Here is a 15119-nt window from a genome sequence, read left to right as displayed (position 1 = left end):
AGTAGGACAATGTTATCGGCTAACGAAGGTTGCTTAAATATGAGCTGTTTATGCTTGAATACATCTTCTAAGCATGCAGTGAATAGCATTTGAGAGATTGTGCCTGCTTGCTGCCCCTTTTTTTGATAGGTAACTTTCTAGTTTTCTTGTGGAGAACCAATGCAATCCTAGTAGACATTTGCCAAGATATTCACGTATTCCTCCTGTACTCCTTGATTACGCAATGCCTCTATGACTGCTGCTATGTCTACTGAACCAAATGCCTTTTCATAGCCTTTGCAAGCCATATAGACAGGTTGATTGTACTCCGCAGATTCCTCGATTACCTGATTTATGACATGCATATGATCCATCGTAGAATATCCCTTCCTAAGCCAGCCTCTTCTCTTGCTTGACGGATGTGAAGGGTTGCCCTGATTCTATTGGAAATTATCTTGGTCCATATTTTATACAATACTGAAAGCAAGCTGATTAATTATTGTTACCTTTATTTGGGCAAAAACAAAAACAGCAAGACACCAGGGCACACTGCACAGGCATAGTCGGGCTTTTGCATCTATCGACACAGTCCTTGTGGGAAGATATATAATGTCTATTGGTGTTTTGTGGCTAAAGCGCGCTTAGGCGTTGATGCACCCACGCTGACGCCTGGTGGCACGTCTCCTCCATCACGACTACCAACGTCGATGACCATGAGCAACCGTCGTGCATATGGAAGCTGCACTACGCTGCACACGCTAGCACAACGCGAAAGACGAAGCACGTAACTGACACACTAATACAACGCGCAAGACAAAGCACGTAACTGAATCGTCAGCGAGTCAAATCAGCGCGTACAGCGCGTCGTAATTGCAGCCTCCGCGATCAACTTCAGAAACATTTTCAGAGCTAATTGCGGAGGCCACGCTCCGCTGTGCTGAGTACGGTGAACGCCACTACCAACGCCACCCAACGCCACCTAGGTGGCGTTGGTAGTGCTTCTTGATGCCAGCGTCCCTTCGAATGCTGGCATCGAGGCGTCGTAGTTGCTGAGACCACCGAAGCGTTCACTGTCGGTGCGCGTTAGTGTCATAATGCAGTACTTAAAGTATGGGAATTTTTCTCACACATTTTTTCTTTTCTATTCTGTATTCAGCTAGCGTATTCTTTCTGTGATTTAACGAAATTATTATGACTGTGGTTTTTCTGTTCTCTTACAGAAACAGATTCTTAAGAAGCTTATTACATTAAAGGAGTAACGTGTTATTTCCCTCACGACCGCAGCTTCCATGTAGTACCGAATAATCAAAGGGGTTTGATGCGGTTGCAACATATCATACCGATGAGCACTCTACAACATGAGACAACCCCTGACAAAACATCTGGCACCGAGACACTCGCTACTACGCTACGCATCCAAGTATCCACACTCACTACTACGCTACGCATCCAAATATCCACTTGACGAGTTTATATACTCATGCTCTGAGTAGCATCACTCGCTATGATTGCAGCTGTAATTTGTTTAGAAACTACGACCAATTGAAATTTGCATAAGATATGTGCCTTTACTTAGGTGGCTGGTGAAGCTGCGCACAAATGGTATTTGAGAATAGTAAAGAGATGAGCAATGGGGCGCGATCGGAGATCTTGGTTCATTTCTGCGTTGCGTTCAGTTGCTGCAACGTCACAAAGGGACAGTATGCAAAATTTGTGACCACGGGAGGGAAGGAGCAGCCAATCGGCAAGTGGTGAACTCCCCGGATGTTTAGTCGCTTTTGGGGACGTCAAAATGACTACACGCTCCTCTCGAGCATTTTGATTGCGAGCACGTCGTCTGCTAGGAGAAGAACGCGACGAGAGATGTGAAGTTCGAGCGATCATCCGCTCGCTGCGAGACCGGCTTCACATGGTAGATCTGGTGGATTGGATTGAATCAAATCAGTTGCTGCGGCCGAGGAATGGTTCACCGCTTGCCGATTGGCTGCCTTCCCCCTCCCGTACTCACACATTTTCCATACTTCCACTTTGTGAGGTTGCAGCAACTGAACAGAACGCGTTTAGAACAAACATCTCCGATCGCGCCCCAAATGTCATTTCGCTCATAGCAGCGACGACAAATGTTTGCTTCGCCATATATGAAGATCGATTCTATTAAAGTCAAGAAAAATTCTGCTTGACCGCATGCAAAAAAGTCATTTTTCGAACTGAAATCGTGCTTCTTTTCATTCCAAAAAATTTTCTGTAGTAAAAATATACATTTTCCGTTATTTCTCAGTTTTTCTCCATTTTATTTTTTTACAGTGTACACATAAATGATGAATAGAACACTCATACATACAAGTAACATCCTGAAGCGCGCATAACAATGCATGACTGTGATATCTTGGAACTTCCGAGTAGTCCAGTCCCCATGCATTCGAATTGTTTGCTAAATATATGATGTAAACTTAACATTGCGGATTCTCTATAAGTGTAAAGACAGGAATGCGTGCACACTGCACATTTCTCGCAAGTCGGCAAGTGTACTTGAGTGGCGGTGGTGGGCATGGTCCTTCCATTTTCGTGGTGCGTATGTGAACAAGCAGGCCTCATCTAAGTTATTACACCCGTTATTCCAAGCTGTCTGTTTCTTTTAAATAAAGGTTTGAGTTCACTATATGTGATTTGTAGTGTAGCTTCGGCCACCGGTAATCTTAAACTGTTGTTGAGCACGCATAACCGTTAGATCGTGTCAGCAATAACTGTTGGAAATCCGCGACTTATTTCTCTTTTACAGCATTATCAACATTTCGCAATAAAGATTCCGCCTACGGAACAGAATGATGTGAGCAAAGTAATCCCCTTAAGTACTGCATGCTTTCGGTCACCGTTTTTCACATTCCTGCCTTCCATATAGTGTTCGTGTAGTCTGTTCGCACTACACGTTCTAAATGTTCTTTTCAAAAGACAGGAGCCAGACCAGCAAGGACCCTGTCACCACAAATAAGCTCATCAATGTCAACCCATATATATATATATATATATATATGTATATAAACCAACTACTCAGCATTTATACAGAGAACGCCAACTGACTGCAGTTGTAAATTGAGCTATTGCTATAGTGCAGGACCACGACAGTGACGTCACTTGTAGCATCAGCCTGCTGAATTAACTGACCTAATAACTCATTACAACGTCTCCCTGATTTTATGTGAACAATACTGAGAGCATTTAGTGCTGTGTTACTATTTCACTGCCAATTACTAATTAAAGTTTTAGTAACGTTCCTCGTCATCGCTATAAAGTTTATCGTTCTATAATTTTCTTCAAGACTTACGAGGTTATACTGCCCTTTTAAAGCAGTGTCGAGCTAAAATTTTATAAAACAATATTTTGACTGTGAATAATGGTGTAATAATTTTGGCAGCTCTGCTATCATATGGAGTTGCGACTGACTAACACTCGTTACTTCTGGATTTCTGGGCATTGTGATATGCATTAATTATAATTATTGTCATTATCATCATTTTTCATCATCAGCCTATTTTAATGGCCACTGACGTATGAAGGCCTCTCCCAGTGATCTATTACCTCTGCCTTGCGCTAGCTGATTTCAACTTGCACCCGCAAAATTCCTGTGAATGATATGCATTGTTGGCGTTGTAATAATCAGGCTTTCCTGCGAGGACCTCACAAATTTCCACAACACGTGTTGAAGACGACACCAGAAGTGAGACGGCCCAGTGGGGCGAGTGCTGAACGCAGCGATGGCAGCAGGGAAGCAGCACCAATACTGTGAGTACACTTAGGCCCCATTTAAATGATATGATGCACAGGGCAGCGTGAACACTTGTCCATCCATGTGAGCTCATTTACCACAGGCATGTCTGTGTTCCACAAGGCACTAGTAAGAACGGGTAGCTCAGGACAACAGGCGTAGTCTCGAAGTCCTGCGGTCAGCTGTTGGTCAAGAAAAAAGCAAGATAAAGAAAACTTAAAATGACAAGCAATATTTCACGCATAAGAAATGTGAAATGAGGTCATCCTGCTTTGGTAGTTGACAAATAGCACCTAGTCTGTGGTCTGTTACGACGCCCGAGGGCTTATCACTAGAGGCAGTGTCGCATATGCGTAAATGGCTGATGACAGGGACAATATAGACCACTGATCAAATTTTACACTTCGCAGAAGACACCATATAATCTGGAAAGCGTAAGTCTTGTCAGGTTATGTTCTGTTCCTGGTTGTTTTGAGCTGCTGCATTTTCTTCGATATGAACGACAGCCTATTCCAAAACAACAAACCGCTCAGATGCAGGATGGTATCTTATTGATGGTCTGACGCGCTGTTTCACCAATATGAAACAACTTAGCTCACTACGGCCACCACGTAAGGCTCGTAAACTTTACTGAATGGAAATATTCTGGATATCGGCTCTGGGTTACTAGTATACGTCGTGGCAACAGCTAAACGAGAAAGAGAAGTTAGTTCTTATGTTCTTACTAGTGTACAAACTATTAAAACGCTAAAATTGAAATCAACTTTAATCATGCAACGAAACGGCATGTTTGGCAAGGCCATAGGTTAAACTCGTGACAATATTCCAGCGCAAAAGGAACAACATACATCGTCGCACTCATGTTGCTTTAGTCTATTGCCCATTGGTGATACACTATAGAAAACTTACCACACGTAAGGTGATAACGTCGGTGTCAGTACTTTCCTTCACGGGAGGCTGTTATTGCTACCTTCTACACAGTGTTCCTCGTCGGCAGCGTCTCGGTGCACACACGAGTGCCGTGGTCCTTCAGCCTGACAATCGTCGTCCGAGGTTCGCTGTTATTTTCTGGCGGCTCTTCTGGCGGGTTCGACATTCCGCCCGGTTGAAAGCGACGGCAAGTGGTGGCCACCAGGAGCAGGATGATGGCCGCGAACAGAACGAACACCACCTGCGCGCAAAGAACCACGGGGCGATGCGAAGAGCCAATCGGAATTTATGGGAATGCAATTGTACCATCGCTTCTAAGCGCGGAGTTGCTTACCAAAACGGGATGCGGTTTCAGCCTACATGACCCCTAGAAACGCAAAGGCAATATTGACAACTATTCTTTTTGTAACAGAGGAGACTGTTACAATGATGCAAAACGGACGTCACTAATACGATTGCATCGGAAGAATGCATGTGTTTAGTTTTGATCTCGTATTATGCACAATGGTAGGATGAGTAATCAAAGTCTATTAAAATTTAAAGAATAATATCAAATGTCTGGTGATTGTGGAGTTGGCACTGTCGAAAAGTAGTGCATCAGTAAAAATTTTTCAGCCACCAATTGCATAAATACCGCAGGGAGGCAACAACGGCGCAACATGCCCAAAATAGTTTACTCTCAATTTCTTCGATTCTGGGTCACCCTTAACCCCCCGCGGTATTGGAATGCTCTTCTTTATACCGTAAGTACATCCTGGCGGGGAGAATCGCTTCGTATCTCTCAACGTATTTTCAAGGCCCACGCGTGGTTTTTCGCAATAAAGAACAAGGTAACTAGTTAAAGCACGCCTCAAGCCCACCTCCTTGCATGAAAGTAAATATGATGATTACAAAACGTTTATTTAGCAGGGATAGCACCTAGGCCAGTTGCTTGGAGGGGGTGACGGAAGGCCAACATAGAAATGTAAAGATTGTTATAGTCTACCAAAAAGACACCTAGTTCATGAAATACAACTTTCACATATATGAACGTGTCACATATAAGAGTGACAGCTTGCTATCAGGAGGTTTATCTGCAGGCAAATATAAATTGAGCATGCGATTTTCTGAGTACGATAAACAAAGATTTTGGTTACCCTTCACTTTATAGATACAAAACAACCACTTTACACGTTTCTAAATAAGCACCTTTGTTCGCACACTATACTTCGTACATAATTGCTCACATAACCATACATCACCACCCTTGGTTTGAAGGCTGTTTGTATTAGAAACAAGCCAATCAATAGCAGTAGAGAATGTGATTTGTATAAACAGGGATAACGATCCTGTGATAGCACTTACGCTGACATAGACAACGGCATCAATTGGCTGATCGAGCCTAGCGTGGTGGGGCCGCCGCACACCATGATGGCGAAATGGAAAGTTGCTCAGCGGCATTGGACCTAGGGAAGAGAATGCACCTAAAAGAGAAAAGAGCGATCGTTATACTCTACCAAAAACACACCTAGTTCATGGTATACAACTTTCACCCATATGATTGTGCCCAAATGCAGCAGAGTGGCACATATAAGAATTCGTTTTCTATAAAAGCTTGTATACAAAATTACACAGTTCTTTCACCAAATGTTTCACAAATATTTACGCTGCGCACAATTGCTGTTCTCGGAAAGGCCTAGCGAAGATAGATGTCAAAGGTTAGGGGCGGAGGGCACGCGCCGGGAGTAAACAAAAGCGAAGACGATCAAAAAACTTAAAAGAAATTTAGCCTGCCGCCATGCACAGAAATTGTCAGCAAACATGACGCTTCTTTGTCCGTGTGCTGAAAGAAAAGGTTGCGATAAATGTTTCTTTTTAGGAGCTGATGACTGCGAAGAGTTTGCCCTTGTTTTCGGATTTCTTTTTGCCTTCTTCCTTTATTCCATTTGTATCTTTCTCTCCCAATCTTCCAGAAGAGTACGCAGGTGTTACGCCACTACCGATGGTAGTTGCCAGCCTGCTCGATGCTTTATTTTTCTGTTACAATGATTTATACGCATGTTTTTAAGCAAAATATAAATGATCGCCACCTCTGGAAAAAGCGGAAAAACTTCAAGGGGCTCATAAGGAGTGGGGCGTGCTTTCGCCTTGCTGAGCGCCAGAACGTATGTTTACGAACGTTCCCTGGTACTTTCATTATTATGGAGGAAACTCTATGCTTTCATAAAAGCGACGTCCACTGCACGAAATAAAATGTCGCAGGTGCCGTGCGCACATCTGCGACCACCTTTACTGCGATCACCTCTGGTCGCAGACGCGGTCCCAGTGTATGCACGTCTGCGTCTTCAACCCGAGCCATAGCGTCTCAACGACAGCGTCCTAAAAAGGTGCCTTTAACAAGCGGATGAGGTGACAATGCTCCACTCACCACCCTGTCACTGCGCGGTGACACATGTGGTACTGCATGGCAGTGTGGCACCACCATGCGGTACCACACGGTGACATGATGGTAAGGGGAACATTCCCGCGTTCTACCTTCGTGACAACAGGTAACGTTTTGTGATGCTATTGGCGAGACGCCAAGCCTCTGGCCGGAGATGCAGATGGTGTCGTTTCAGATACTGTTCATATGGCATGGCATGGCAAGAACTTTATTTTGGTCCAGAGAAACTAGGGCCCGAGGACAAAAGCCCCCAGGCTAAGTCGGTGGCTCCGCCCACGTAGGCACCGGTAGGCCAAAGGCTTGCTTGAGATTTTTAAGTAGATTTGTTCGCAGCCACTACCTAACTTGTCATTGAGCAAGTGACACTCGAAGTACCTGTGGTCTTACGCGTAGCGCTAACGCACATTCTTAAGGTGGGCACTACACATTAACACATGCAGCTACCTAGTGGCACAAATAACCACCTCACAAAGCATGGTACACTCATTTTGACATGGCCACCGCGGCTGGTTTTTCGCAATTTTTTACAGGACTGTTACACGTGTTTCTAATACGCCATAGTAATTTTATTTAATTCTCGAAGAGATTTTCATTTGATTCCACTCCCATTAATTTACAGAGACAACATTCAGCACCTAAATACGAAATATGATTCCAACATACACAACCATTATGACCAGCTGGACTCAAGAACATTCGCTATGACATATGTCGACGGACCGTCGCCACATGTGTCGCAAGCTCAGCTAGCGACAAGAGCAGTGCTGCAGTTCTTGAAGTCCGTCGAGCTCAGTGAGCGACTGAACTCTCTGTATAGTATACACAGCATAGGTTGGACGCGCCCCCAGTGTTCGCTGTCTTTCTTTGCATACATTAACCACCTTTCTTCGGTAGAGGGTCGCAAACCGGACGTGCGACTGCTTGACCTCTCTGCGTTTCCTTCCCCATTTCTCTCGGCTAAGGGTTTTATGGACATCGGTTGACCGATTCTCATAAAATAGGCTGGACGTGTATTTTACATATATATGAACTCGGGCAACTTGAACAGGGCTTCCTCTATAGCACACCAAGCTTCAAAACCGCCTAACCGAGCTTGCATTCATGTTCACAGCGCCAACCTAAAGGGACTGACAACCAATTTTTATCGTACCCATTTTTTAGCGCAGTGGGAAGCTTACCGATCAGAGTGTCCAATCATGAAGTGGTAACACGGAGATCACCGTGGAACATTTTTACAAGAATTTTTTCATCTGCAGTGAGGATGTAGTCGTTCACTGGAAGCATGTTGAAAACAGTAACAGGTGGACCTCCACCTATTGGTGGGAGACCCATCTATTCCATAGCCTACCGTCGGCCTCCCACAAGCATTGGTGGGAATCAGACAAAAAGAGCGGCTGTAGCTGTGACAAGGAATTATTTTGTTTATCAAGCTGATGTCCCGGCCATTATGTCCCGGCCATTAATGTTTTCCGAAGTGCCAAAATATTTCTAGAATAATAGATACGTTTTTTCGTGGTTTCCTGTTCAACAGCTTTGGATATTAACAATTCAAGGCTGTTTTTCAGCCTAGCCAATTTAAGCTCTCGAAAGCGAAACGATGATGTTACACGTGATACGCCATTCAATGTGCTGCTATAGCCACGTATATACTTCTTCTTTCTTGGGTTTTACGTGCCGAAACCAGTTCTGATTATGAGGCACGCCGTAGTGGAGGGCTCCGGGTTAATTTTGACCACCTGGGGTTCTTTAACGTGCACTACAACGCAAGCACACGCGCGTTTTTGCATTTCGCCTCCATCGAAATGCGGCCGCCGGGGCCGGGATTCGATCCCGCAACCTTGTGCTCAGCAGCGCAACGCCTTAGCTGACTGAGCCACCCCGGCGGGTATATAGCCACGTATATAGTCATATTGTCGGTATGACACCTCACCAAGGATAGTTGGCCCTATAGCGAGTGGGATAGGCGGCGTTTAGCATTTTTGGATGGTGCAATACCGCGGTTAGTATCTTGCGCTAGTCGGCTGCCTCTTCCTTGCTAAGTTGTGGGTGAGGTTGCGGGTATTTTCTCCGCACTCCGTGCTGGTGAGCAAGGATATCTTTGGCATTGAAATTGATATGATTTTGTGGGGGACAGTGAGAGTGGTTGAGATTAGAAGAGGACGCCGTCGCTGGGTTTGTAGACGATCAGATTTTCATTATCGGCATGAAACTGGCAGCCCATTAGCACTGTAGTATAGATTAGATTGTCTACGTTAATTATTTCGTTTGAATTCGTTCTTTTTCTTTTTTTTCGTGTTACGCGCGTGGTCGTAGATGTTGCATTTACTTTAACAATAACCAGAATAGTAACGCAGACAATTTTATTCATGCGTTATGTAAAAGCTAAACAAAAAATGACTCGCCATACCAGCCCTGCGAAAGCGGATCTCCAATGAAGCTGTGGAAAACCGCCACTACAATTGCTGAGGGGGTTATTTTTTATAAATACGAAATCATTATATGGCCCACGAAGTTAAAAATCCGGTGTTAACATCCAATGGTACCAAAACCCATGTGACCAAGTGGCGACGTCACTTTTTACTTGATAAGGAAACGTATCACGTCATCCCCTCAAACGTCGCTTGACGACATCGCGACAAACGTTACCTGGTTAGGCATCGCCACTTCACCATATCACCTGATGATGTCATCTGATGAAGTTCCCCCGTCAAACGTGACGTAACGCGATAAGACGTCATCACTTGCCACTCGGAAAAGCAGCAAACTGTGCACAGTCTGTTTCTTTGCACTGTCTCCAGGATCGGCCCACGTTGGGGAAACGTGATAACGTCATCACCTCAAACGTCGCATGTTGACGTCATCACACTAAAGGTCGCGTGGTGAGATCACGTTAAAGGTTACGTTACGTGATAACGGCATCGTCCCGTGACGATGTTGCCTGATGACTTCATTACGTCAAACGTGATGTCACGCGATGACCTCTTCGTGATGATGTGATGAAGTGATGATGTCACCTGAAGACGTCATGTGAATAATCTTGCAGAGGCACTACACTGGGCGCTTCCCGCTTCTTTTCACTGTCTCCGGCATATTTGCACTGTCTGTACGACGCCGGGCTTTCGCGTAATGGACCACATCTTGCTTTCACATTACTAAAAAAATAACATTAAAAAATTTGTCTTGTTTTCTAATTAGTGAAAGATTCAAAATTCAAAGTTGCTGGTAACGAAGCTTCATCCACTTTGACTGTGTCTTCCCACATTGTGTAAACGTAGGCGCCTTGCCGGCGATGTAAAGCCTTAATTGGTTTTGTGCTGAACTCAATTAAAGTTTCTCTAGTGTAAGGCGAACAAGAGGCTCTTCTGTGTTTTTACTTTTCACTTATGTTCTTGTCAAGTTTCAGGGACAATTTTTGTCGGAAGCTTTATGCTTCGTTTGAAAGCACTATATTCCTCTACGTGTTGTTGAACGTGCCAGAAGTTTTTCTAGAAGATAAGAAATAAACGTCACAAGCTAAAATGAAATATTTGTCACGTATAATTTTAATCAGGTCTTTTCAATATTACGCGTCTGTCTTAAGCGGCAATAATAATGAAGATTATGCTTGAGAGGAGCATGACTACTTAAGATTTTTCATCTCTTTATTCTACACGCGATATCGTTTAGTTCAGATGCGTTGAAATGCTTGTGCCAGGCTCAGAATATTGGGCATGCTATGGTGCAATCTTTTCCCACGCATTAGCTTCTGCGGATAACTTCGATGTTTACTAAAATTTTTAGGAAGCAGCGTATGTAAAAAAAGTAAAGCCCAGGTGTGCGCCCTTTGCTGAAATTGGCCGAATGGCCTTAACAAAAGACTGCCTAGACAAACGGAAGAAAGCTCTTCACTTCACCGAGCTTATCTTTGTGACAATGTATCAATTTATACTTTACGAAGCACGTTTTGTTGCTGATATCAAGCTGATTCTCGAAATACAAGACGTTTGTTGTGTTTCCATTATGATACCTTATCAACTATAATATTTGCCGATCATTTTGCTAAATGCAAGATGCATGGCAAAATTATCTGCCAGATTAAAATCTAATATGTGCAAAATTTCCCAGCAATCAGCAATCTGTTTTGTTTCTTCGCGTGGAATAAGCAGGATTATGTCACACCTGTTTTTATGATATTACTTGATGCACCAATGTATATTATTTATAATGTATATTACTTGGTGCATAAATGACCATTTTTGAGCAATCACATGCATGTGCGCATGAAGAACACCTTGGTCAAATCCTGCAAAAGTGAAGTCCATGATGCTTTGTTTCGCCATAAAAACGCACACAGAATTGTGTCCGTTCCGCGCTAGTCACAGCCCAAATGTAGCCAAACACAAAAAAGTGCAAAAAATTTCGTAGCCAAATATTGCCACTTTTATTTGCAGTTTTATTTGTGTATTCATTTTCACATTCGACTACGGCAATACTTTGTTGCACAACCCGTCGTAACAAAATGTCCGTGCCGCCGTTTTCAGTCGGCCCTTGACCTCGCCAACAGTGACATCAAGCCTGCACAGAACACTTTTTGGTTGGGCCCGGGAGCTCTAATGTTTCAACTGTAACCAACCAATCTATACAACAAAAACAGGGTTCACACAAAGATGACTAGTGGCGAAAAAAACGAGAAATCTCCACACCTTGGCACAGTTGTACGCACATGTTTCTACAGGCTCATAGACCAGCAAATGTAACCTACAAATATGTACAAGAAGAGCAGGGTTTACAGACTGGTTAAGCGGGTTGAGCAACGAATGCATACAAATGAACAGTAAGCAAAAATCTGTAAGTTGCCTTTCCTGCAAGAATATGTATCACACTATCGTTCACAGACTGCTTTTCTCGCTCTGATTTCATTCACCCCTGTACATTCCATCGAAGGCGCACGAGCACCAAAATGGTGTTTCAAAAACTTTCTGCGGAATGTCCCTCTTTATTGCAATCTCCGTGGTGTACAAAGAAAAAGGAAGAAAAGAAAGTAAGCAAGGGACAGGGACGAGTGTGAAATGGAAAGAATAGTTCGTTCTGGTAGTCTGTGGTCGAGGTTATTGGGTAGGAAAAAACTTTTTACAGACAGAAAACATTTGTTTAGAACATTAACAGGACAATGAACACGTAGACAAAAAGCCTTTCACAGGCTTGACGGGGGTCTGCCCTCCTGCGCATGCTCAGTAACATTTTTTTTTCAAATTGTTCATATAGTTTTAACACACACTGCATCGATTCGAAACGTTAATGTCATCCGCCAAACGCAGTTTACCGATGGTAAAAAAATTGACGTGACATGCTAACGTCTTTTAAGATAACAAAACCTATTCTCATAGGCTGTAATCCTTGCAACAAGTCACGGTGCAAGGATTGCTCTAACATGACGACTTCGCCGACTGTTATGAGCAGCACGTCAAATTTTAGCCTCAAGATAAAAGGTAACTGCGACGAAACCAATGTTATCTATTTGCTAGAATGCTCAACGTGCGAGCTGCAGTACATTAGACTAACGAAAACAAACTTTAGATTGCGTTTTAAAAATCATAGATCGCATGCCGTGAGCCTTCCTAATCTTCCACTATCCAAACATGCCTCTATCCCGGGCCACTCCTTTGGCAAGCTTGCAGCCACCACACTTGACTCTGGTTTCAAATCGCACCACGAAAGGGAGCTTGGCGAACCACTTATAGTCCATAAATTTGGTGCCGTGACTTCTTGGATTAAGTTGGCGGTCCTACCCCGTCGGTACGCGCTCGGAATTTTAATCCTTGTTTGCGGACGCACTGTGCTTCCTGCGCTCAATAATGGACGAATGTGAACTTTATTTCATTAGAAAGTTTACTTTCTGCGCTTTCCAATGACGCCTAGTATTATTGCCTAGGTTAAAGCGTTACCTGACGCCAATAAAAACAGTGTGAGCGAAAAACTGTGTTTTTGCTGTACTAGTCTCCATTGAACTTCGTTTACGGCAAAACTGCGCAAGATCACAAAATGATATTCGCTATGCCTTTAAAGGAAATGTTACACAAGGTTTCTATAGAGAGAAATTGCTTGTAAAGCAATTAGAAATTTACATAGGCGCCGATAAAAATTGGCAGAACTATAACAGTTTATGAATAAATATCTTTTTTCCTTTTAAACTCAGGAAAACAATATTTAGTGTTTTTTTAGGCTACAGTGTACTTATCATCTATGCAAAGTTGTTTTGTGTTGCGATGAAAAGTTCATGAGTTATTATTACTTCAAATTGGCAATTTATCACTAAACTTGGTCACGCATTACCGAAGAAGGGACTAAACTGTTCAAGCTTAAACTCAAATTTTCAATAATCAAGCAGCACTGTCTCTCGGATACTAGCCTTTCTCTCGGATACTATTGACACGTACACATGTTTATCTTTCACCGGTAGCCGCTTTCAACATTGGCTGACAAATGTTAAACGTTATCGCTCGGCGCAGGACGCGTCTGCATTGGAAGCTTCTCGGACGTTATCAATGCTTCTATCCGTCGTCTGTGGTCACCGACGCCCATGTAATCTGATTGTATGAACGACGCGAATTGTCTAGAACTTTCTGGAAGACACGCGGGCATCAGGGATTAATCTGGAATCTTCGATGACTCAGGTATAAAAGCCGACGCGTTTCGCCGCTGATCAGATTTTCGACGATCGCCGACTGTGTTCGCCGCTATCGTTGTGCTTTGAGTGTAGCTTGCTTTTGTGGGCACAGGTTCGCCCAATAAACAACCAGTTTCGTCATACACAGTTTTGTGACTGTTTTCTCTACCGTCACTACTACGTGACATCTGGTGGAGGTGCTAGTTCGTTCATGCACCGAACGCCCCCGCAAAGCCGCGACCCAAGCCCGAAACCGGAGAACGAGACCAACGTCGCCAAGGACCAGCGAGCTAGCCGTAGGCAGCAAGGACTTGTGCCGGAGTTCGGACTTCTTCCCGAAAAGACCACTGCAATCAAGACCAAGTCAACGACCAAAATGGCAGCACCAGCGTCCCCCATCCTGCTGCAGCAACCTCGGGAGCCACCGACTTTTCGTGGATCATCGGCTGAAGACCCTGAAACCTGGCTGGAGACATACGAGAGGACCGCGACGTTCAACAAATGGAGCGACGACGACAAGCTGCGCCATGTGTATTTTTCATTAGATGATGCTGCTCGGACCTGGTTTGAGAACAGAGAGACCACCCTGGTGACGTGGGACCTATTTCGTGAGAACTTCATGAGGACTTTCACGAATGTCGTGCGAAAAGAAAGGGCCGAAGTTTTATTAGAAACCAGAGTGCAATTGCCGAACGAGAACATCGCAATCTTCACGGAGGAGATGACTCGCCTCTTCCGCCACGCCGACCCCGATATGTCAGAGGAAAAGAAAGTTCGGTTCTTGATGCGGGGCGTCAAAGAGCATCTATTCACTGGATTGATGCGCAACCCGCCCAAGACTGTGGCAGAATTTGTTTCGGAGGCCACAACCATCGAGAAGACCCTTGAAATGCGAGCCAGGCAATACAACCGCCGTGCACTGACAAACTACGCCGAAGCTCAAGCTCTAGGCGCCGACGACCTGCACGAGACGATCAGAGCGGTTGTACGGGAAGAACTACAGAAATTATTCCCAAGATCGCATCCTCAGGTGACTTCAATCGCTGAAATAGTTAAAGAAGAGGTTCAGCGATCACTAGAAGTGCCAGAAGTTCCGGTATCGCCTCAACCACAGCCGCAAGCGATGACCTACGCCGCCGTCGCCCGTCGTCAAGGCCCCCCTCCGCGCTCGCGCCAGGGCCCCGTAACGCCGCAGTTCCGTCGTCCACGCCGCCGCCGCCAGCACGCCCGCCCGTCGCCCAGCGCAGCTCCCAGCGGAAGACGAACATTTGGCGCGCCCCCGACCACCGCCCGCTCTGCTATCACTGCGGGGAAGCCGGCCATGTCTACCGCCGATACCCATACCGCGAGATGGGCCTACGAGGGTTCGCCGTCAACGC

At 44.7% G+C, this 15119-nt stretch overlaps 1 long non-coding RNA gene across 1 annotated transcript; it reads right to left on the bottom strand.

Moving 5' to 3' along the window:
• Positions 1–2336: 2336 nt before the first annotated feature.
• Positions 2337–6249, bottom strand: LOC119459611 (uncharacterized). The gene is made up of 3 exons (XR_007467642.1): positions 6017–6249; positions 4652–4913; positions 2337–3924 (listed from the first exon to the last, which is right to left on the bottom strand). It is a non-coding gene; the product is annotated as an uncharacterized LOC119459611 (long non-coding RNA).
• Positions 6250–15119: the final 8870 nt, after the last annotated feature.

This window comes from Dermacentor silvarum, chromosome 7 (genome assembly GCF_013339745.2).
Source record: "Dermacentor silvarum isolate Dsil-2018 chromosome 7, BIME_Dsil_1.4, whole genome shotgun sequence".
NCBI lineage: Eukaryota > Metazoa > Arthropoda > Arachnida > Ixodida > Ixodidae > Dermacentor > Dermacentor silvarum.
The sequence above is the reverse complement of the archived record's forward strand: the minus strand, read 5'-3'. Positions and strand labels throughout refer to the sequence as shown.